The following is a 25,041-nucleotide window of genomic DNA, read 5'->3' on the forward strand; positions in this document are numbered from 1 at the left end:
GTATTTTTACAATTTTTTTTTATTTTTGGAAATTTTTATCTATTTTTTATTTATTTTTATTAATATTTTGGGCAGGCTCAAACCGGTCAACGATCGGTCAACCCGGTCCGACCGCTCGCAGACCCACCCGATACCAATACGGTACCGTATACGTATTTCCTATATATATATTTTTTATTTTCTAATATTAATTTCTAATATTCGAATATATATAAAAATGATGGACGGCCGAGATCAATTTCTGAATTAATCTCAACCGTTCATGCTCAATAAACCCAAAACGACGCCGCATCTGCTCCGCCCACAAAAACGACGCCGCATCTTAACTCCTAATGAACGGTCAAGATTAGATCCTTGGACTTCATCTCGGCCGTCCATCTCGACTAAACTAAACGACGTCGCATAAGGTGCCGAACGGACGGCCACGATTAGCCTTAGACTTGATCCAGGCCATTCGTTCCATCCTTATCCTAAACGACGACGTATCTGGTATTTATAACGGGAACGATGCCGCATTGACCAAAAGTGAACGGCCACGATCACACTTATGACTTAATCTGGGCCGTCCATCCTTTATAAAGCCAAAACATCGCCGCATCTACCCTACACCCCGAACGGCGTCGTGCACTATTATGCTAAAACGGTAGTGTTTTTATTTTCTAACTAATATTTGAATTATCGAAAATACAAAAATCTAATCCGACGATCCTAGATCAAACTTGGCTATTTCTTGTGACCGTCGGATCGAGTCCTAGTCGGCTCACCCGCGCCAACGGCTGGGCCGATCGGGACGTGAGCTAGACCAATAGGTCCTCGACACGTCAGGCTTTTGACCATGTTGACTGCCACGTCAACTTCATCTTCTTCATTACGACGACACCGGATGGACGGTCGACAATTCTCTGGCGAGATCCAACGGTGAGATCTCGCCGAAATGACCTCAAACCGACACGATTCAACTCGCCTCGCTACCCCGATCAACATATCTCGGAATCGAGCATTTCTATTGACTAAATCACGAGAATCGAACTACGCACGTACACGGCATTCCGGACCTCAATCAAGCAAAACAGAGCATAACAATCAAATTCAAGCTTCAAACATGCATAAATCGAGTTCGAAACACTCACCTCGGGCTCCGATCGAGCCTCGGAGTTGCAGATTTGTCCGGCCGAAGTTTGACCGGACCGCGATGAATGGGAGGCTCGACTCGAGGTTTCCAGACAAAGTCAATGCAGAAACAAGTTGCGATTAGGATTAGGGATGTATGAGGATAAAAACGCCCACATTAATTGAAAAGATCGAGGTCGGGGAGATGAGATGCCATAGTTGCACAGTGAGGAAACTAGAAGTCCGACTTACCGGTTTCGAAGATCTAAAACCAATTGAGTTACAGCGATCGCCTTCCTCGGGAAGCAACGAGCTTCGGGAGGTGATTTCAGGTCTTGATTCGCTCCGGATTGGCATCGCGAAGAACTTGCAGATTTGCTAGAAGTTCCGGCAATGGAGTCGCGCGAGAGCTCGTCTCTCTCTCTAACTCTCTCTCTTTCTCTAATCTGTTAAGCTTAGTGAGCACGAATGAGCCTCCCCCCTCTCCGGAATCTTCCTCCAGCTATTTATATTAGTTTTGAATTTTAGGCGCGCACAGGCAAAGCTTCGCCGACTCACTTCGCACGTGCCCACGCGTGCAAAGTGAGCCGGACGGTGACGGGGACGGAACAGTGTTCCGTCCAAGTCCGTTTGACACTCCGGCGTACGCGAATTGAGCTTCAATTTGGCCAATTCCGCGAAGGTTGACTTTCTCGTTTGGCCGGGGCTTTGACCGGCGATTGCGACCATCTCCGGCGGCCATTGGTCGTGCCGCCGGTGGCAATCGACGCGTGTTCTCCCGCGAAACAAAACCCCCATGTTAATTAGATCAATTAGTGTCGAATTACCCTTCAATTTGATCATTGAAACTCGACGTTCAAAGCTGCAAATCACGCGGGTGAGAGGTTGAAGACGACCTTGTTTGGACCGGTTCGACCGGTCCGGCCGGTCCGAACCGGTTCATGCAGTGTTCTTTGCAAAATTTTCAAAATTAACTAAAATTGGTTGGGAATTTTTGCAATTAAACCTCAAAATTGCACTTAGGGGCCTGGATATTATCTAAAAAAGTGTTTTTGCCCAAAATTTTCTATCAATTTGCACAAAAACCCCAAATTTTCTTAATTGCCCAAATTAGGGAATTGTTCAATTGGATGTCAATTTGACCAAATTGGACTATGAGACCCATTCCAATCGATTCAGGACATATGAAAACCTATAGGGAAGGTCTAATTTTGCCACGATAGTCCCTAGGTTAAAAGTAATTTTAAGAATTTGAAATCCTAGGGACTAAATTGCAAAAATTTTGGGAATTCTTACCCAATTCGTGCAATCCGTGTAATTGAGGATGCTATTGATCAAATTGAAGTTCAAAGGGACTACAATTGAATGTCTAGACCTAAAATGTGCAAAAATTACAAATAAAAAGACTCAATTGGTATTTTTAAGGAAATTCAACCCTTGGCGTTGTTAAGGAACACCTAAAATTGGATTCAATTTTTGATTTTTCTTGAGGTCAATATTAAAAGGGAATTAAAATAAAAATATTGGACATTTTTCTGTATTTTTGTGACCTCGAAAAGTATTTTTAATGAATTTTCTAATATTTTCCTATTTTTCGAAAATATAAAAAAAATGTGAAAAATATGAAAAATTTTTTGTTCAAAATTGGTTCCTTAGGCTTGGCTAAGGCTTCCAATGTTGATTTTTTAATTTTTTGATTTTTTATGAATTTTTGGGGAATTTTAGAAAATAAAACTAAAGGAAAACAGATTAAAAATCAGGTGTCAACAGCTACCCCTCTTTGAATGTAATCTCGGTTAGAGGTTGCTTTCAAAGACAAGGTGACACCTGTATCCTTAATCGACTCTTGTGGGAAAAATCTAAAGAAAACAAGTCTTGACATTCAATTGCCTTACTTTTGCCCTTAAAGCTCTGACTCCGCGAGGAATTATTTCCAGCTCATGCTCATTTTATGTGAAAGAGAAATGAGGAGAGAGAGACACTTACCTGTAGCTCACCTACCTGTAGTCCGAGATTTGTTGGTTTGAGGTGGAGGGAATGGAAGCATGGAATTACCTCCGAATGTTTGGCGCGATTTTATGATGATCGGCGTCCGTTTGGTGTCGAACAGTGGTTTGAAGATTTGGAAGGGAGGTTCACTCTTGTAACAAAGGAGTTTCACCTATTCAAAACAAGATTGGCTATCCTCCGGGGATTCACCATTTAAAAAGAGCAGATCGGTTTTCCTTTAGGAAGGTACTCACCGTTTGGAAGAGAGGTTCACCCTTATAACAAAGGGGTTTCACCTATTTAAAATGAGATTGGCTATCCTCTAGGAAGGGACTCACCATCTAAAAAGCAGATCGTTTTTCCTCTAGGAAGGTACTCGCCGTGCGGAAGGGAGGTTCACCCTTGTAACAAAGGGGTTTCACCTATTTAAAAGAGATTGGCTATCCTCTAGGAAGGGACTCACCATCGAAAAAGCGGATCGGTTTTCTTGTAGGAAGGTACTCACCGTCTGGAAGGGAGGTTCACCCTTGTAACAAAGGGGTTTCACTTATTTATAATGAGATTGGCTATCCTCTAGGAAGGGACTCACCATTTAAAAAGCGGATCGATTTTCCTCTAGGAAGGTACTCACCGTCCGGAAGAGAGGTTCACCCTTGTAACAAAGGGGTTTCACCTATTTAAAAGGAGATTGGCTATCCTCTAGGAAGGGACTCACCATTTAAAAAGCAGATCGGTTTTCCTCTAGGAAGGTACTCACGATCTGGAAGAGAGGTTCACCCTTGTAACAAAGGAGTTTCACCTATTAAGAAGGGTGCCATCCGAGGACCTAAGTTGACTAGTGTACCTACGGAAGCTCAAACCCGATTTTCAAATTTTCAAAGGAGATGGTGCCATCCGAGGACCTAGGTTGACTAGTGTACCTACAGAAGCTCAAACCCTATTTCAAATTTTCGAAGGAGAGGGTGCCATCCGAGGACCTAGGTTTACTAGTGTACCTACAGAAGCTCAAACCCTATTTCAAATTTTCAAAAGAGAGGGTGCCATTTGAGGACCTAAGTTTACTAGTGTACCTACAGAAGCTCAAACCCTATTTCAAATTTTCAAAGGAGAGGGTGCCATCCGAGGACCTAGGTTTAGTAGTGTACCTACAGAAGCTCAAACCCGATTTTCAAATTTTCAAAGGAGAGGGTGCCATCTGAGGACCTAAGTTTAGTAGTGTATACCTACAGAAGCTCAAACCCTATTTCAAATTTTCAAAGGAGAGGGTGCCATCCGAGGACCTAGGTTTACTAGTGTACCTGCGGAAGCTCAAACCGTATTTCAAATTTTCAAAGGAGAGGGTGCTATCTGAGGACCTAGGTTTACTAGTGTACCTACAGAAGCTCAAACCCTATTTCAAATTTTCAAAGGAGAGGGTGCTATCCGAGGACCTAGGTTTACTAATGTACCTACAGAAGCTCAAACCCTATTTCAAATTTTCAAAGGAGAGGGTGCCATCTGAGGACCTAGGTTTACTAGTGTACCTGCAGAAGCTCAAACCCTATTTCAAATTTTCAAAGGAGAGGGTGCCATCCGAGGACCTAGGTTTACTAGTGTACCTACTGAAGCTCAAACCCTATTTCAAATTTTCAACGGAAAGGGTGCCATCTGAGGACCTAGGTTTACTAGTGTACCTGCAAAAGCTCAAACCCTATTTCAAATTTTGAAAGGAGAGTGTGTCATCTAAGGACCTAGGTTTACTAGTGTACCTACAGAAGCTCAAACCCTATTTCAAATTTTCAAAGGAGAGGGTGCTATCTGAGGACCTAGGTTTACTAGTGTACCTACAGAAGCTCAAACCCGATTTTCAAATTTTCAAATTGGGGATCCGAGGACCTGGGGATGCCGGAAGACCTACGGAGAATCAAAGTTAATCAAATCTTTAAAATGTAACCTTTACGAGGATTTGGGATCACCAAGGAACCTGTAGAAAGTTCAATCAAACATCATTAGAATGACAATTCTAAGTTACGGAGAGAAACTTAAGAATTCCGGACAAATTTTCAAAGAATAATTGTGAAGGAAATGCGTCCAATCACAAGTTCGGATCTCCACTGGGGATGGATTTTGAATGACACATCCCGAGTGTTTTACAAAAAGGTTGTTTTAAAAGTTTTTCAAAAGGGTTTTCCTTCATCCAAGAGGGCTTCTCGCCATTTTGGGAAGGCTTTTCTTGAAATTCAAATCCGCTCACAGAAAACCTAACCTCGAGGTTTCGAGATCATTCGAGATGCATACAATCCGACTAATCGGAGGAGGCATTTTATAAGGGACCGTAATTCAGGCCGGGTCAAAGGCTTATCAAAGGATGTTCATCTTAAGGTCTAGAAATGAATTTTGATCGGAAATAACTTCTTCGGGTTTACAAGTCAAGAACCCCGAAGTCATGATAAGACAGGATTGTACTTACCTCATTAAGTGGTAGCTTCCTGTATGATTTCTTGCATCAACTTGAAACACCTCTTAGATCGGAAAAGTTTTGGTGACAGGTTGTATCTTGGCTTAAGATGGGCTCTTTAAGAAATGCCATATTTTCAAAAGAGGGGTGAATTTTGGTGATCACCTTGACATTTTTCCAGCATTCATTTGCTTTTGCAGTATATTCATGATCATTCTTTCTTTAATCGAATTTGAGGATTTTCCTCTTTTCATCTTGATGATTTTTCTTCAGGATTTCCCTTTTTCGGGGTGCTCTTCATGGGCTTTGGCCTTGCTTTTACCAGGCACTTTGCTTTTTCTAGCCCTTTCATTCTTCATCATTTTTTGCATTGGCTGGCTCTTTTGAGACCAGTATCAAGAGTTCTTCCAAATTATGCATTTCGACTTATTGCTGGTAATTCCTTTTGCTTTGCCCCGGTGTAGGGAGGTGATCACCAACAAGGGTTTAGAAATGAATATTCAAAGGCTCAAATCGGCTCTTCAAAGGGTAAGTGTTTGGGGATATAGAAATGAAGTGCTTTTCTTCACTTTGAGGTGTTCCAAGCCTCTGCCGGAAATCACCTGAAGCTATCACAAAAAGATTGATGCGAGTTAGTACAATAAAGTCTTACCCGATCTTTTCTCCAAGGAATCATCCAATGAACCTCCAAATATGCCCCAGTGTGGGATAGTTCTTGACGGGGTTATATTCAGAAAATTCTCCCTCTTTGGGTTTAGAATGGTTGTCAAAGGATATAAATGTGTATGGATAATTTTGAAATGGAAATGCCTTTCATCATTTCAATCCATGTAATCACCGTGAATGATCCCTACGTCCCAAAATTAAGCTTTTTTTCGCTCTATCACTCTCACTCATCGCTCAAGTGTATCGGGGACGTGTTTGAGGATAATGTTTGCCTCTTTTCATCTAAAGGATCATTCTCTTGAAAAGCTTTCAAAACATGCCCTTTTATAGAAACTCAGGGCGTTTCATCAAAATTCATCATTCGCAAAAATTTCTCATTAAAAGGTGTATTCAAAAGATGTTTCTGTAATTTGGAAAGAATGTCTCTTTGAAAGACCCTTATGGCTTTACAAATCCAAATTTTTTCAATTTTTAAGCATGACAGTGTATGAAGGTATTTCATAAAGGAGGAGAACCTCAAACCTGTTCTCTTCAAATATTGACTTCTGTCCCCTGTAAAAATAAAAGGAAACAATCGGTTCAAAGACATTCAAAATTTCAAATCCCGAAGCGTCTTCTTCTCATCTCCTTCGGATGTTAACTCCCGTTTCCTGTAAAAAACAAAAAGAATCAATCAGTTAAAGATGTTCAAATTTTCAAATCCCGAAGCGACTTATTCCTATCTCCTTCAGATGTTGACTCCCGTTTCCTGCAAAAACAAGAGGAAACAATCGGTTAAAAATGTTTAAAACTTTAAATTCCGAAGCGACTTCCTCCTATCTCCTTCGAATGTCGATTCCCGTTTCTTGCACAAACAAAAGGAAACAATCGGTTTAAAGATGTTCAAAATTTCAAATTCCAAAAATGACTTCCCTGTTTAATCCATTGCTCTGTAGGATTCTTCATGACTCCCGATTCACCTGCAAAATACAAACGTATGCAAATGCATGTATGCAAATGTCATGCGAATGCAAAACTTTATGTGACTCGGATCCGCTTCATCAATCGTTTTGAAGCTCGATTTTTATTTCAAGGATAATATCTCTTCACGGCGTCTGCATTTCTTGGACTTGCCAATTCTTCTCCATCCATGTTTACAAGTATAAGAGCTCCCCCGGATAAGACCTTCTGAATCACGTAGGGGCCTTCATAGTTTGGCATGAATTTGCCTCCTGGGTGTTGAGCATTTGGGAGCATTTTCTTCACAACTAGCATCCCTGTTTCAAAATTTCTAGGCCCGACCTTCTTGTGAAAAGCTCCGGCCACTTTCTTCTGGTAGCTTTGACCATGGCGGATAGCCTTCAATCGTTTTTCATCAATCAAATTCAACTGTTCGTGTTTCTGCCGATTCCATTCATCCTCTGTGAGTTCTACTTGAGACAGGATCCTTAAAGAGGGGATTTCTACTTCTCTTGGTAGGATTGCTTCCATACTGTATACCGGAGAGTAGGGAGTTGCCCCAATTGAAGTACGAATCGAAGTTCGATAGGCCATGAGAGCATATGGCAATTTCTCATGCCGGTCTCGATATTTCTCAGCAGTTTTTGCCAATATTTTATTGATATTCTTGTTTGCCGCTTCTACAGTTCCATTCATTTGCGGGCGGTAAGCTGAAGAATTAAGATGTCGTACCTTAAATTGACCCAATAGGTGATCGACTACCTTGTTGTTCAAATTGGAGCCATTGTCTGTAATGATGGCTCTTGGTACTCCGTATCTTGAAATGATATCTCGCTTGATGAATTTAGCCACGTTGTTTGCAGTGACATAGGCATATGAGCTGGCTTCAATCCATTTGGTGAAGTAATCAATAGCCACCGGAATAAAACGATGTCCGTTGGAGGCTTTTGGGTTGATAGGGCCAATCATATCGATTCCCCACATAGAGAATGGCCAAGGTTCTGACATTTGATGTAGCTCGGTTGGCGGCGCATTTATCTTGTCGCCGTACACTTGGCATTGATGACGGGATCTAACATGTTGGTTGCAATCGGACTCGATAGTCATCCAAGAATATCCGAGTCTCATGATCTTCTTGGCGAGGAGGTAACCATTCATATGCGGCCCACATTCCCCTTCATGGATCTCTTTCATAATGAGATTTGCTTCTTTGGCGTTTACGCATCTCAATAGGACCGAGTCAAAGGATATCTTGTATAGGATCCGTCCGCTGAGGAAAAATTTAGAAGCCATCTTGCTGATATATTTCTTATCTTCCGGTTGACTGCCCTGTGGGAATTCGCCCTTTAACAGATAATTTTTGATGTCATGATACCATGGTTCTTCATCGGGTTTTTCTTCAATGACCATGCAGTATGTAGGTTGATCAAGGATATCAATCCTCAACGGTTCTATCTCAAGGCCATCTTGCACTTGTAACATGGCTGATAGTGTGGCCAGAGCATCAGCAAAATGATTCCGAGTTCTTGGTAGATACTCGAAAGTGATCTCTTCAAAGTATTGGATCAATTCTTCGAGGAATCTGTGATAATGAATAAGCTTGGGATCTTTTGTCTTCCACTCTCCTTGAGTTTGTAAGATGATTAGCATGGAATCTCCATATACCAGTAGCTTCTTCACCTTTAATGATATGGCCAATTGTAGTCCTAGTATGCAGGCCTCATATTCAGAAATGTTATTGGTGTATGGGAATACCAACTTGGCTGAAACTGGATAATGTTGATCTTCGGGGGATATTAAGGCTGCCCCGGTACATGATCCGATGAGATTCACTACGCCGTCAAAGTACATTGTCCACTTATCTTCAGATATGTTCGGAATTTGACCTCCCTTATTTTGCTCTGAAACTTCTTTAGGAGGATTTTCAGCTAGAATATCAGCAATTGCTCTTTCCTTAACAGATTTTTGGGGAGAAGTTCTGATGTCAAATTCTGAAAGAAGCACTTGCCATTTGGCCATCTTTCCCAATAAACCTGGTTTTTCCAGAAGATATTTGATAGGGTCATTCTCGGTGAACAACTGGATATGATAGTGCAGAGTATCTTGCCTCAACCTATGGAGGACCCAAACCAGTGCTACGCAAGTCGTTTCCACCGATGAGTACTTGACTTCAGATGTTGTGAACTTTTTGCTCAAATAATAGATATACCATTCCTTTCGATCATTGGGGTTAGTCTGAGCCAATAAAGCTCCCAAGGATTCATCATGAACTGTCGGATATAGAGTTAAAGGAACGTTAGGGATAGGAGGTACCAATCTTGGAGGTTGTACCAAGTATTCCTTGATCTTCTCAAACGCTTGTTGACATTCGGCATCCCATTTCACTTTTGCGCCTTTCTTCAAAAGCTTGAAAAAGGGTTTCGCCGTTTCTGACATTTGTGATATGAATCTGGATATATAATTCAATCTTCCAAGTAGCCCCCTTACTTCTTTAACGGTGGAGGGAGTTCCTATTTCCCATATAGCTTTGATCTTGGAAGGGTCGATCTCGATACCACGACTGCTTACGACAAATCCAAGCGGTTTTCCGGATCTTGCGCTAAATACGCATTTCGCAGGATTCAGCTTGAGCTTATATTTCCTCAATCGATCAAATAATTTCCTTAACACTTGAATATGGTCTTCTCCAGGTCTGGATTTGGCGATCATATATCCACATAGACCTCCATCTCCTTATGTATCATGTCATGAAAGAGGGTTACCATAGCCCTCTGATATGTTGCCCCTGCGTTTTTCGGTCTGAAGGGCATGACCTTATAACAAAAAATCCCCCATTGTGTAGTGAATGAGGTCTTGATCTTATCTTCTCTTTCAACATGATCTGGTTGTATCCCGAGAAACCATCCATAAAGGAGAATAATTCAAAGCCCCCGGTGCTATCGACGAGCACATCAATGTGCGGTAAGGGAAAATCGTCTTTTGGACCGGCCTTGTTCGAGTCCCGATAATCCACGCATATTCTGATTCTTCCATCCTTCTTCTTAATCGGCACGATATTGGCGACCCAATCAGCATATGGGACAGCCTCAATAAATCCAACTTTGAGGAGTTTCATCACTTCCTCTTTGATCTTATCTGCCAATTCGGGGTTCATTCTTCTGGATAGTTGATTAACTGGTGTGCAAGCTGGGTTTGTAGGCAGAGCATGCTCCACTATTTCACGATCTAAACCTGGCATGTCAGCGTATGACCAAGCGAAAATATCTTGATACTCTTTGAGTAACGCCGTCATTCTTAAAACATCTGCTGCAGATAGGTGTACACCCACTTTCACTTCTTTGACGCAAGTAGAGTCTCCCAGATTAATAGTGATGGGTTCTTGGGAGATAGGAGGCTTGGACTCTTCAAAACAATCCCATTCCATCTTGATATCGCTTACATCGGCCTCTTCTATATCAATTTCATATGCATAATCGTCGAGCTGATCCGAGTCACATATTAACTTGTTATGCATGGGTGGGATGACATGCCCGAAATGCATCATGAAAGGTTAGTATTTGAAGGCAACAAAATTAAAGAATGCATGATCTTATCTAACATGAAAATATTTTCGAATTCAATTTTTGAGAAAAGGAAAGAGAACTAGTCCATGATTTTTCGGACATCCTTGTTCTCAAAAAGCCATTTAAAATTCAAGATCACGTGGCGGATCGGACCTCAAGTTTCACAGTATAAGCAATTGTCATCATCGGACCAATCCGTTGTTCCACATGTCCGTAATAAAACTTGAGATGATTTTCATTAATAGATGCAACTAAGAGCAATACAAGACTGCACTTCTCGGATCGCAGCATGCGACCCAAAGGGTGCTAAAACAGCAAAAGACTTTAAAAATAAATGCAGTAATCAAAATGCATTAAAAGATAAAGTTCAGAAAGAGCCTTTTACTTAGGGGTGGGGAAATCATCCTCCAGCCACTCGATGATCACGTACACCCGATTATCCAAGAACAAGTTGAACAAGTCGGGTTACGCATCTTCAAAAATGTCTTCATCTTCCAACCATTTGCCCCCTTTAGAGAACATTTCAAATAAGGGGTTTTGAAACATCTTCCCTCTAGCTTTCCATACGCCGGTGCCTATAAAACGGCCACCTTGGCGTCCACGGCCTCCTTGGTCTCCATAACGATTGTTTCGACCTCGGCCTCGACTTGTATTGCGCTTTCTTGTTTCTTTATAGCCCGGACCCACCTTATGGTCATTAGAGCTCAAATCCAAAGGGTTAAGGATTCCCCGACCATACTTCCCTAATCCGGCACCCGGAATAAAACCGTTCGAGAGTAACACTCTTCCCGCCATAGTGGCAGGTCTCAAAAGCTCCGGTGTAGCTATCTTTGCATCTGGCGATACATGCATGACAGATATGATATCAAAAGTATGATAACTCAACTCTTCCTCCTTTGAGGGTTCGATGTATGGGACCATCCCTTTTAAAGAAGCGCGATGCCCTGTCTCGCCATGGACGGTGATCAGGTGACCTTTGACCACGAATTTCACTTTTTGATGCAAGGAGGAAGGAGCTGCCCTAGACACATGAATCCACGGTCTTCCCAAAAGCAAGGTGAAGGCACTAGGGATGTCCAGCACTTGAAACGGTACAGAGAAGGTCACTGGTCCAATAGAGATGTCGAGCTCAATCTCCCCTACCACATTCTTGGAAACTCTGTCAAACGACCGGATAGTAGCTTTGGACGTTTTGACGAAGTCCTCATTTATCCCCAAGCTTCTCAAAGTGTTTAGAGGATAGAGATTGAAGGCCGAACCATTGTCGATTAGAACATGAGGAACCTCCTTCCCGTGGCACCTCACGGCGATATAAAGGGCTCTATTATGCACACGTCCTTCCCTTGGGAAATCTTCATCCGAGAAGGATATCTGGTCTTTCAAGAGGATAGCACCTATGAAGTCCCCCAGTTGAACCTCGTTGATTGTCTTTGGGACATGGACCTCATCCAGCACTTTCAAAAGGGGATTCTTGTGCTTTTCAGAATTTTTAAAAAGATCCAGTAAGGAAATCTGTGCCGGCATTTTCCGTGGTTGGTCGACAACCTGATATTCACCGGTCCTCACGACCGATTGTAACTTCTCAACTTCTTCTGCAGTCGGGGCTTTCTTTTGAGAATCCGCCTCTCTTGGTGGATAACACCTTCCCGATCTCATTATGGCGTCAATCTCGCCCGTTCCATAATCCCAATGGACTGCTTTTGAGTTATACTCTTTTACGGGCGGCAATTTAATCTTTACCGATCTGATTTCTTCCCGAGGTGATTCGGAGGTTGACGGTTTTTCTGAAGTGGATGCTTCCCAATTATCCACCTTATTCGGATCAATAATAAAGCGAATCGGAGTATCTACCATTTCGATCATCTCATCTTCATGGATATCATCGGGGTTATGTTCTGGACCTGGCCTTATCGGCGTGGCATTTTCTTCATCCAGATCCCTTTGCCTTTCCCTTCTGACTCTCGGGATAATTCCCTCAATCCTCATGCCGATTTCCACTAGATGTTGGAATGAAGAATAAGTGTATGCATACATGCGATCAAAATATTCCGCCGGGAGTGACTTCAGCACGAACTCCAGCATTTCCCTTTCTGACAGTGGCGGTTGCACCATCATGGCATGTTTCTTCCACCTTCTAACGAAGAGTTCAAAACTCTCATCTTCCCATTTTTCGATATTCAACGGATTGGCTTTAATAAAGTACCCCTCGATCCCGGCTTCAAAGTGCCGTATGAAGTGTTCTGATAACTCCTCCCGGCTCGAGACCCAATCCGGATCGATTGATTGAAACCACACCGGTCCGGGGCCCACCGGACTACGTCCGAAATTCCGGATCGGTGTTTCATCGTCCTCATGATGGCCAACCATTTGCCGAAGATAATATGAGATATGCGCCGGAGGACACCCAGCGCCATTATATTTTGTGCGAAAGGTCACTCTCGGGTTCACGCCTTGGGGCGGAACATTTCTTACTTGAGTGAGTAGCGTAATTAGCTCTTTTAACTCATCCATCTTCCTTGACACGTGATCACTTTGCTCTTGCAGTAGAGCGATTTTTCGATTTTGCATCACCATGGCCCGTCGTATCTCCGGAATCTGCATGTTCTCTTCTACCGCCGTGGCGTTATTCTTAGCCACCAACCGAGATAACTCTACTACCATAGTCGTCAAATGATGTATGTGCGTTTACAGATTAGAAAGTCGCACGTTGGACTCCTGATTCACCTGTTCATTCCGAGGAGCCTCTTGGTTCTTAGCTTCATCGACCGTTCCCACAAATTTTTCACTTTCGGGGTCATCCATGCCACCCCACCCATCGGGAACTATTTCTCCAGAGTCCACAAAGAAACTCGGGGGTGCTGAATACAAAACTTTGAAGTTGTAACCGCCACTATCTTCTCCGAGATTATCCACTATTTCGCCTCTCTCTAGGGCTTTTTGCAAAAATCTTCTATCGCCTCTGCGTGCTTTATCAAGGCGCAATTCATATTCGTCTATCTCTTCAATTTCCTGGCCATCTTTGATGTTCATCAAGTATCCCGAGGGTATTTTCCAAACAGCTCCCCTCGTAGGTTTCATCGCAAATTCTTCGGACAGCATGTCCACAGCCACGTAGGTCCCCTTAAAAGTGACGTCTTCCATTCTTCCTATAACACCCAAGTTAATCAGCTTTTCCAAGCAAGCCTCATTTTGCTCCCGGGAAATACTTTCTCCTTCCGGGTATTGTGAGGCCAAAGTCGGGATGTCTCGCATTTTGCTCATATCCACTATAAATTTCAGAACTTCTTCCTCTTCGCCTCCAAAAATCGCGTTCACCTCGCGATGCTCGAGTAACGGGTTACGTTACACATTCGGTTCAGTTTTATCAAACTCCAAAACTTTACCGTCAATCAATGCTTATACCTTAAATTTGAGAGCGAGACAGTTGTCCACATTATGTCCCCTTTCTCCCATATGGTATATGCATGTGCGGGTCTCATCAAACCCGAGAAATCTTGGAGGATGAGCTCTTGGTGGCTCTTTTGCAACTAAGCGATTCTCCAGTAGCATGGGTAATAATTTGGATAAGGGTCGGGGTAGTGGGGTGAAAACAAGTTGGTTCTTTCTTCTAAATTCTGGTGGTTTTGAAGCGGCCCAAGAGGACGTTCCTTGGGTAGGGGTAGAAGGTGAGAAATTTTTAGGCTTTAGCGGGTTAGGGACAAAGGCTACTTCTCCAGTTTGCTCCCTATTATCCCTTCTCAAAGGGTATTAGCGTTTGAAAGGCGCTTCAGGTATCTTCTTTTCTCTCGGTGCCCACTCATGGCGTTACGCTACCTTGATTAGGTGCGCAAACGTCCGACACCCGAAGGTGTTCAGCTTGTCGAAATACTCAAAGGGAAGTGCCTTGAGGAAAAGGTCTATTAGTTCCTCTTCGGGGACGGGCGGTTTTACCCGCACAGCCAATGCTCTCCATCTTTGGGCGTAGGCGCGAACGGCCTCATCTTTCCTTTTACGGTTCTCGGAAGGTATTCTCTAGGGAGGGCGGTCAAAGTGTTAAACTTGTATTGCCGAAGGAACTCGTCCGCCGGTTTGTCCCAATCGGCGAGCCTCTCTGGCTCCAATTCAATGAACCAAGCCGGGGCTGCCCCGGATAGGCTTTCCTGGAATGTATTGACCAGCAGTGGGATGTTGTCGGAGAATTGCGACATTCGGCGCAAATAATACTTCAAGTGCGCCTTGCGACACCTGGTCCCATTATATTTCCTCACAAAATCCGGTTCCTTATAATCAGCGGGAACCTCTATCTTCTCAAATGGTGCTACTTTATCGAACCTCGAAAGTTCATACCCCTGACTCGCCAAGCATTCTTCGATCTTAGCAAGCCTTTTAATCTCATCTTCCATTTTGAGGATTTGATTTTCCTTCTTTTCCAGATCTATCACAATGGGAGGATCCTTAGGTGGTCGCTCCGGATTCAAAGTGGGACTAGCGGCGGGTGTCGGATTAGCATTTGCTCCATCGGAGGAGCCCGCAGGGGCTTGGGAATTAGGATCAACGGGGTATCTCCCCTGGCTTGCAATCATCATCGCCTTCATCTCTGCCATCATTGTGGCGATCATATTCATTTGGTTCTCCAGATTGCCCACACGAGGTGCGAGTTCTTCCTGTTCCATTCTTAATTTGCGCGTCTTTCTACGAGTCCTCGTGTTTATCACTCACCTGTTTTGCGTAGTATCAAATCAGTATGGAAAATATTAAAGGATGTAGAGACATTAATCCGTGGTAATTGAATTTTCTATATGTATGCATGAAATGCTCATAAAAGGAATAACATGTATTTATTATAGACCAAATTGTTCAAAAGTGTCCAAAAGATAACAAATATGCGAAATCTAAATGGGGGAATGAATCTATCAAAGTCGGGGACGCTTCCACTCTTCTTACTCTTCTGACCCATCGGAATCCCACAGGTATGGGTCTTCTCCTTCTTCTGACATCCACTGCTTCGGATCTTCGGGAATGTACGGTTCTACTCCCGGTATGTACGGTACTATGTACTCTAGCTCATAGGTGTTGACACCTGAATTTTTTAGTCGGTTTTCCTTTAGTTTTATTTTCCAAAATTCATTAAAAATTCACAAAAAATCAAAAAATTATAAAATCAACATTGGAAGCCTTGGCCAAGCTTAAGGAACCAATTTGGAACAAAAAATAATTTTTCATGTTTTTCGCATTTTTTTTTAATATTTTCGAAAATGGGAAAATACTTGAAAAATTCATAAAAAATACTTTTCGAGGTCGCAAAAATACAGAAAAATATTCAATATTTCTCTTTTAATTCCCTTTCCATATTGACCTCAAGAAAAATTGAAAATTAAGTTCAATTTTAGGTGTTTCTTCACAATGCCTAAGGTTGAATTTGCATAAAAAATACCAATTGAGTCTTTTTATTTGCAAATTTTGCACATTTTAGGTCTAGACATTCAATTGCAGTCCCTTTGAACTTCAATTTGATCAATTGCACCCTCAATTGCATGAATTGCACTAATTAGGCAAAATCCCCAATTTTTTTTGCAATTTAGTCCCTCAATTTGCCCAATTTTGAAATTACTTTTAATTGAGGGACTATCTTGATAAAATTGGACTATCCCCCTATGTTTTCATGCGTTCTAAATCGATTGGAATGGGTTTCATGATCCAATTTGGTCAAATTGACACTCAATTGAACATTTCCCTAATTTGGGCAAGTTGAAAAATTTGGGGTTTTCATGTAAATTGATGGGAAATTTTGGGCAAAAACACATTTCTAGATAATATACAGGGTCCTGAATCCAATTTTGAAGTTTAATTGCAAAATTTCCCAGCAAATTTTGTTTAATTTTGAAAATTGAATGAAATTCACTGCTGGAACCGGTTCGGACCGGTCGATCGCCCGGTCGGACCGGGTGAACCGGTCCGAAACGATGTCATCTTCTTCGCGAGCAAGGGCCGTTTTGCAGATTTGAGAGGTGGATTTCAATGGACAAATTGAAGTTCAATTCGTGCCTAATTGAACTAATTGATCTAGGGCTTTTATTCCCCAGGTCGAGGAGCGTTGATTGATGCCGGCGGCGAAGCCAATCGTCGCCGGAGCACGGTGAAATCACCGGTCAAAGGCTCGGCGGCTTGAAAAGTCAACGTTTTGCAAAATGCCCAAATTCGAGCTCAATTCACGACTAACGGAGTACTAAACGGAATATGTGGTGATGGCCGTCTCCGTCCGACTTCCGGCGAGCCAAAAATCACGCGAATGGCACGTGAGGGAGCTCGGCCAGCTCACGCCCGCTCGCGCGCATTTTCAAAATCTTTGGTATAAAAGGGAGGAAGCTTCGCGAATCAAAAGGAGGAGGCTCATTCGTTCACCGGAGAAAACAGAATAGAGAGAGAGAGTTAGAGAGAGAGAGAGAGAACTCTCGGTGGCCGCCATTGAAGAAAGCTCGAGCTCGCACTGCTCATCGCTCGTCCGCTTGATTCAGAGCAAATCGAAGCTTGCAATCCATCATCGAAGCTTCGCAGCAACTCTAGGAAGCTATCGCACTCGTCCTATTGGCACGAGATCCCTTAAACCGGTAAGTTCGGCTCTCGATTTCCTTCTTGTGCACCTATGGTATCTCGATTTCCCGAACTTCATTTGTGCAATTGATTTGTGCCTTTTCATCCTTGCGCATCCCTAACCACGATCGCATCTTGTTTGTGCATTGATTTTGCGTGAAAACCCCGAGTCGAACCTCCATTGCAGCTCGGTGCGGCCGAACACTGGCCGGACCTTTCTAGCCATCGCGAGTCCAATCGGGACTCGAGGTAAGTGTCCTGAACTCAGCTTGAGTGTGCTTGAAGTGTTGATTCGATATTTATGATCTGTGTTGCTTGATTGAGATCCGTGATGTCGCGATTGTGTATGGTTTGATTCTCGCGTTTTAGCCGTTGAAATGATTTGATATTTGAGTATGTTCATCTGGAGGTCCGCGCGAGTCGATCGGCGGTAGTTTTATGCCGATCCGGCGAGATCTCACCGTCGGATCTCGCCGGAAGCTTTCTGGCCGTCCGTTGCTTTGTCGCGAGGTTGAAGACGACGGAGCCGACGTGTCCGGTCAGCGAGTCAAAGTCTTGAAGTGGCGAGCCGTGGTTGGTCCGGCTCGGCGCCGAGTCCGCTCGTCCGTTAAGCGAGCCGGGTGACTAGGAATAGATCGACGGTCGAGATAATTATGCTAGTTCAATTCTCGACCGTCCGATTAGGTTTTAGGTATTTCATTTATTAGATTAGAAAATACAGAAAATCAAAAACAGTGGCGTTTAGTATATGTTCTGCGACGTCGTTTAGGGTTTATAAAGAACGAACGGGTGAGATTAGATCTAGGTTAGATCGTAGTCGTCCATTTACCTAATAGAAGCGGCGTCGTTTTATCAAAGGGAGAACGGACGGTTCAGATCGAGTCCAGGTTAGATCGTGACCGTCCGTGCTTTTAATCGGTGCTACGTCGTTTTAGTCTAGGTAAGATGAACGGCTTAGATTAGATTTTAGTTCGGATCGTGGCCGTTCATTTCGATACCCGGTGCGACGCCGTTTTGATGTGCGAACCCGAGCCGTCGTCGTTTTACTTGAAAGGGTATAGACGGCTGAGATTAATTCTGAAGTTGATCTCGGCCGTCCACTTTTATATATATATTCGGATATTAGAAATTAATATTAGAAAATCAAGAAATAAAAGGAAAATAGTATACGGTGCCGTTTTGGCTGTAGAAAGGGTCTGTGAGCGGTCGGACCGGGTTGACCGGCCGTTGACCGGGTTGACCCGGTCCGGTTTATTAATAAAAAATAATAATAAATAAAAAGAAATTTCCAAAAATCCAAAAAATTGTAAAAATACTTAGAAAATTCATAAAAATTCCCAGATTTTCATAAAAAATTTCTAAAAATTCCTAGATCGATTCGGGACTCATAAAGTTTGGATCGAAAATTTTTGAGACTTCGAGGGTCGGTTAATTTCGATCCGGAAAATTTCCAATATTTTTGAAAAATAAATAAAAATTCCAAAAAAATAAAAAAAATTAGAAAAATTCAAGAAAATCACAAAAAATGAGAAATACTCACATTCAACTGGCCAAATCGAAATTTTGTGATTTTCGGGTCCCAAAACCCAAAAAATGACCATTTTACCCTTCCGGGCCTTCCGCCCCAAATTTTTACCAAATCACCCCGACACCCAAATTTGATTTTTGTATGGGCCGATAGGGCCATTTTAGACATGTCGAACCTTGATTGATTGATTTGATCGATTGTAATGATTTTGATTGCGCATTAATTTTTCTGATTGTGATTGATTAGGATAGAAAATTCCCATCCGCATGAAAACTTAGAATTGTTAGGGCCTACCTCACCCGATATTACATCCGTATGAATTCTTAGGTTAGAAAAAAAATCAACATCGGTAACCGAAAGGGCGTCAAATATGAAATTTGGCGTAACCAAGTCCCCGAACCCAAAATCTACGGTTTTCGCGGAACCGAACGGTTTCTCCCGACCGCTCGGTAAGGTTTTCCGATCGTACCTTCCAATAAATCGATCGGTGGCGACTCCAAAATTGCATGTACACATCACACATGCCACCCGACCACACAAGGTCAATTCCGATATTTGAAAAATTTTACCCGACATCGCGATTCGAGTAATGGGTCTTGGGAGAGACCCGCGATCCCATAAAATATAATATATATAAAAGGGGGGATCGGCTCGTTAACCCTCGCCCCCGCCGGGACCGACCGGAGGAGGGTCGCGACAGACGGGCGACTCCACTGGGGAATACTTCAAGAGGATTTAAGCCGATAAAAATGTTGATTGTTTTCTAACCTCGTTTTCTGCAGATGCTCTTGAAGATGAGGTACGTCCAATAACAAAAAGTGTTAAATGTTGATGCGGATGGGAGTTATAAGGGGTGGCGTCTGTGCTAACCATTTTTGATGCAGATATGGAGTTTTGGATTGTTTGTTTATTTATGCAAATTTTGAAGCGGTGTTTTGAATATAAATTGTGGTGCATGTCTTGCATATTTCGAGGATCACGACCATTGCACACACAAGCGCCTAAACCCGAGCCGCGAAATCACCTCTTAGGTCGCCATAGATAGGGATCGGTATGCGAAGCTCTTGTGTTTGATTGCACTTGGGTTGACCATATTTGATCCCGCTCGCTATGCAAGATTGATGGTCCTACCCACTTGTTGTTTGATTGCGCTTGTGGGCGGCCCCTCGATTTGTATAGCGGGAGCCTTTTTAGGTCCATACCCGAGCCTTTTTGATTTCTTTAGAGTTGAACCTCACCTGTCTCATGCGCATGTGAAATGGATGGTTGGTATACCTAAAACCAAAAACCAAAAAAAGAGAGTAACATCGGTTGGTAAGGCTTTCTACCATTTTTATTTTGAACTTGTAAATTTAAATTTTGCATATCATACATTTTCATTACATATCATTACAATTTGTAAGATCGTTTAAGTGATCGGGGTTGAAAGTCAAATTTTCCTTTTTAGGATAGATGGCGCCCCAAAGTCGTGTTGTTGTACCCGATGTATTCACATGGGAGCGGAGGACCATTCGACGCGAGGACCGAGTACCCGCTTCATTCCGAGTTTTCGGATTTGTTCACGGACGAGAGCTCAACGGACGAAACCGCATCCGTAGCGAGAGTTGCGATTATACCCGATGTAGACGATATTTGGAGCTCGAGCGCGAGAAAGAAAGAATCTGGGAGTTGTACATGAAGTTGGCAAGAAAGCCACGTGCGACCAAGACGGCCCCAAAACACTCCCCGATTAAGAAGAAGGAAATCATCACCATATCCTCCGATGATGAAGAAGATATCAAGCTTCCCGAGATAGTAGAGATTTCATCGGATGAGGATACCATTCCCACTGTCTAGATTAGTACGACTTTGGGGCATTTTCAAGGTTTCATTATATTTTGAGTCTATTATGTACTTTCATCGACATTTATTGTCCGAACATCTCTAGATACTATCATGTTCTATCTTTTTCGACTTTATTGTATTAGACTTGTAAATTTCATGAGTTGTCAATTTGTGAACGACTTTCTACCCCGATTACGCTTAAACGATCCTAATCAAATTACATGCCATCTTTGGGTGAGGTTAGGTCCATAATTACCCTATTTGGCTTATTTGGGTCAAGTGGGAGTAGTTGACCCTCATGTTACCAAAAGATGACATGGAATTTGGTTAGCACATCTCGCATCACATTGCATGCATATTCATATTAAAACCGTGGTAATTGGCTTTAGGATCATCATTTTGCATATTCATATTATCATAGGGAGTGGAGCCGTACATTCCCGAGGATCCGGAGCAGTGGATGTCGAAGAAGGAGAAGACCCATACTTGTGGGATTCCGATGGATCGGAAGAACAAGAAGAGTGGAAGCGTCCCGACTTGGATAGATCCATTCCCCCATTTAGATTTTACATATTTGTTATCTTTTAGATACTTTTGAACAATTTGGTTTGTAATAAATACATACTATTTCTTTTATGAGCATTTTATGCATACATATAGAAAAGTCAATTACCACGGATCAATGTCTCCAATCCTTTAATATTTCCCATACTGATTTGATATCCCGAAAACAGGTGAGCGATAAATACGAGGACTCGTAGCAAAACGCGCAAGTTAAGGATGGAACAAGAAGAGCTCGCACCTCATGTGGGTAATCTAGAGAATCAAATGAATGTGATCGCCACAATGGTGGTAGAGATGAAGGCAATGATGATTGCAAGCCAGGGGAGATACCCCGTTGACCCTAATTCTCAAGCTCCTACGGGGCCATCCGATGGAGCAAACGCTAATCCGGCGCCCGCCGCTAATCCAACTACGAATCCGGAAAGACCGCCTAAGGATCCTCCCATTGTGATTGACCTGGAGAAAAAGGAGAAGCAAGTCCTCAAAATGGAAGAGGAAATTAAGAGGCTCGCTAAGATCGAAGAGTGTTTGGCGAGTCGGGGTTATGAGCTCTCGAGATTCGACAAGGTTGCACCGTTCGAAAAGATAGAGGTTCCTCGCGATTACAAGGAACCGAGACTTTGTAAGAAGATATAATGGGATGGGTGTCCCAAGGCGCACTTGAAGTATTATCTGCGCCGAATGTCGCAATTCTCGGACAACATTCCACTCTTTGGTTAACACCTTCCGGGAAAGCCTATCTCGGGGCAGCCCTGGCGTGGTTCATTGAATTGGAGCCGGAGAGGCTCACCGATTGGGATAAACGCGGCAGACGAGTTCCTTCGGCAATACAAGTTTAACACTTTGACCGCCCTAACTAGAGAGGACCTTTTAAGGACCGTAAAAGGAAAGAGCGAGGCCGTTCGCGCCTACGCCCGAGAGATGGAGAGCACCGGGCCGTGCGGGTAAAGCCGCCCGTCCCGGAAGAAGAACTAATAGACCTTTTTCTCAAGGCCCTTCCATTTGAATTTTTCGACAAGCTGAACACCTGCGGGTGTCGGACATTTGCGCACCCGATCAAGGTAGCGGAGCGTCATGAGTGGGCATTAAGAGAAAAGAAGATACCCGAGGCGCCTTTCAAACGCCAATACCCTTTGAGAAGGGATAATAGGGAGCAAACCGGAGAAGTAGCCTTTGTCCCTAACCCGCCAAAGCCCGAAATTTCTCGCCTTCAATTCCTACCCAAGGAACGTCCTCCTGGACCGCTTCCAAACCACCGGAATTCGGAAAGAAGAACCCAGTTATTTTCACCCCACTACCTCGACCCTTATCCAAATTGTTACCCATGCTTTTGGAGAATCGTTTAGTTGGAAAAGAGCCACCTCGAGCTCACCCGCCAAAATTTCCTGGGTATGATGAGACCCGGACGTGCGTATACCATATGGGAGAAAGGGGGCATAACGCGGACAACTGTCTCGCTCCGAAGTTCAAGGTGCAAGCATTGATCGACGGAAAAGTTCTGGAGTTTGATAAAGCCGAACCGAATGTGCAGCCGAACCCGCTACACGAGCATCGCGAGGTGAACGCGATTTTTGGAGGTGAAGAGGATGAGGTTCTGGAGTTCATAGTGGACATGAGTAAAATGCGGGATATCTTGACATTGGCCTCGCAATATCCGGAGGGAGAGAATATTTCCCGGGAGCAAAAAGAGGCTTGCTTGGAAAAATTGATTAGCTTGGGCGTCATAGGAAGAATGGAAAATGTCGCTTTCAAGGGGACCTACGTGGCGGTAGACATGCTGTCCGAGGAGTTCGCAATGAAACCTACGAGGGGAGCTCTTTTGAAAATACCCTCGGGATATTTGATGAGCATCAAAGATGGTCAAGAAATTGAAGAGATAGACGAATATGAAATCCGTCTGGATAAGGCCCGCCGAGGCGATAGAAGATTTTTTGCGAAAGCCCTAGAGAGGGGCGAAATAGTTGATAACCTGGGGGAAGATAGTAGTGGTTACAACTTTAAAGTGTTGTATTCGGCACCCCCAAGCTTTTTTGTTGACTTTGGAGATGTAGTCCCCGATGGGTGGGGTGGAATGGATGACCCCGCAAGTGACGAATTTGTGGGAACGGTCGATGAAATTAAGGACCAAGCGGCTCCTCGGAATGAACAGGAGAATCGAGAGGTCGATATGCGACTTTCTAATATGGAGACGCACATGCGTCATTTGACGACTATGGTAGCAGAATTATCGCAATTGATGGCCGGGAACAACGCCACGAGAATAGAAGAGAATATGCGGATTCCGGAGATACGGCGGACCATGGAGATACGAGAATCGAAAGATCGTTCTACTTGCAAGAGCAAGGAAATGACGTGTCGAGGAAAATGGATGAGTTGAAGGAGCCGATTACGCCACTTACTCAAGCAAGAAACGTCCCGCCTCAAGGTGCGAACCCGAGAGTGGTCTTCCGCACGAAGTATAATGGCGCTGGGTGTCCTGCGGCGCATATCTCATATTATCTCCGCCAAATGATTGGCCACCATGAAGATGATGAAATATTGATTCGGAATTTCGGACATAGTTTAACGGGCCCCGCACTAGCATGGTTTCGATTAATTGACCTAGGCCGGGTCCCGAGTTGGGAAGATTTATCGGAACACTTCATACGACACTTTGAAGCCTGGAATCGGAGGTTATTTCACTAAGGCTAATCTGTTGAATATCCGGAAAGGGGAAGACGAGAGTTTTGAACTCTTCGCTAGGAGGTGGAAGAAACACGTTGTGATGGTGCAACCGCCATTGTCGGAGAAGGAAATGCTGGAGTTCGTATTGAAGTCACTTCCGGCGGAATACTTTGATCGCATGTATGCATACACATACTCATCGTTCCAACATCCGGTGGAAATCGGCATGAGGATTGAAGGGATTATCCCGAGAATCGAAGAGAAAGGCGAGAGGATTTCGATGAAGAAAATGCCACGATGGTAAGGCCAGGTCCGAACATAACCCCGAGGATGTCCACGAGGACGAAATGATCGGGATGGTAGATACCCCGATTCGTTTCGTGATTGATTTGAACAAAGTTGATAGTTGGGAATTGGAAACTTCTAGTTCGGGAAAACCATCAACATCCGAATCACTACCGAGAAAAGATCATACCGGTGAAGATTAAGCTGCCTTTGTGGAGGATTATAATTCAAGGGCGCTTCTGGGATTATGGAACGGGCGAGATTGACGCCATAATGAGATCGGGAAGATGTTATCCCCCGAGAGAAGCGGATCTCGAAAAGAGAGTCCCAACTGCGGAAGAGGTTGAGAAGTTGCAATCGGTCGTGAGGACCGGTGAATATGAGGTCGTTGACCAACTGCGGAAGATGCCCGCATGCAGATTTCCTCACTTGGATCTCTTCAAAAATTCTGAAAAGCACAAAGACGCCCTTTTGAAGGTGCTGGATGAGGTGCATGTTCCGAGACAATTAACGAAGTGCAATTGGGAGACTTTGTGGGTGCTATCCTTCGAAGGACCCAGATATCCTTCTCGGACGAAGACTTCCCGAAAGAAGGGCGGGTCCACAACAAAGCCCTTTACATAGCCGTGAGGTGTCACGGAAAAGAGGTGCCTCACGTCTTGATTGATAATGGTTCCGCTTTCAACTTTGTGTCCACTAAGCACTTTGAGAAGCTTGGGGATCAATGAAGATTTTGTGAAGACATCCAAGGCCACCATCCGATCATTTGATGGAGTCTCCAAGAATGTTGTAGGAGAGATCGAATTGGACATTGTCATTGGACCGGTAACATTTTCTATACCGTTCCAAGTATTGGATATTCCAAGCGCCTTCACCTTGCTCCTGGGAAGACCGTGGATTCA

Source organism: Rhodamnia argentea, chromosome 6 (assembly GCF_020921035.1).
Source record: "Rhodamnia argentea isolate NSW1041297 chromosome 6, ASM2092103v1, whole genome shotgun sequence".
Taxonomy (NCBI): Eukaryota; Viridiplantae; Streptophyta; class Magnoliopsida; order Myrtales; family Myrtaceae; genus Rhodamnia; species Rhodamnia argentea.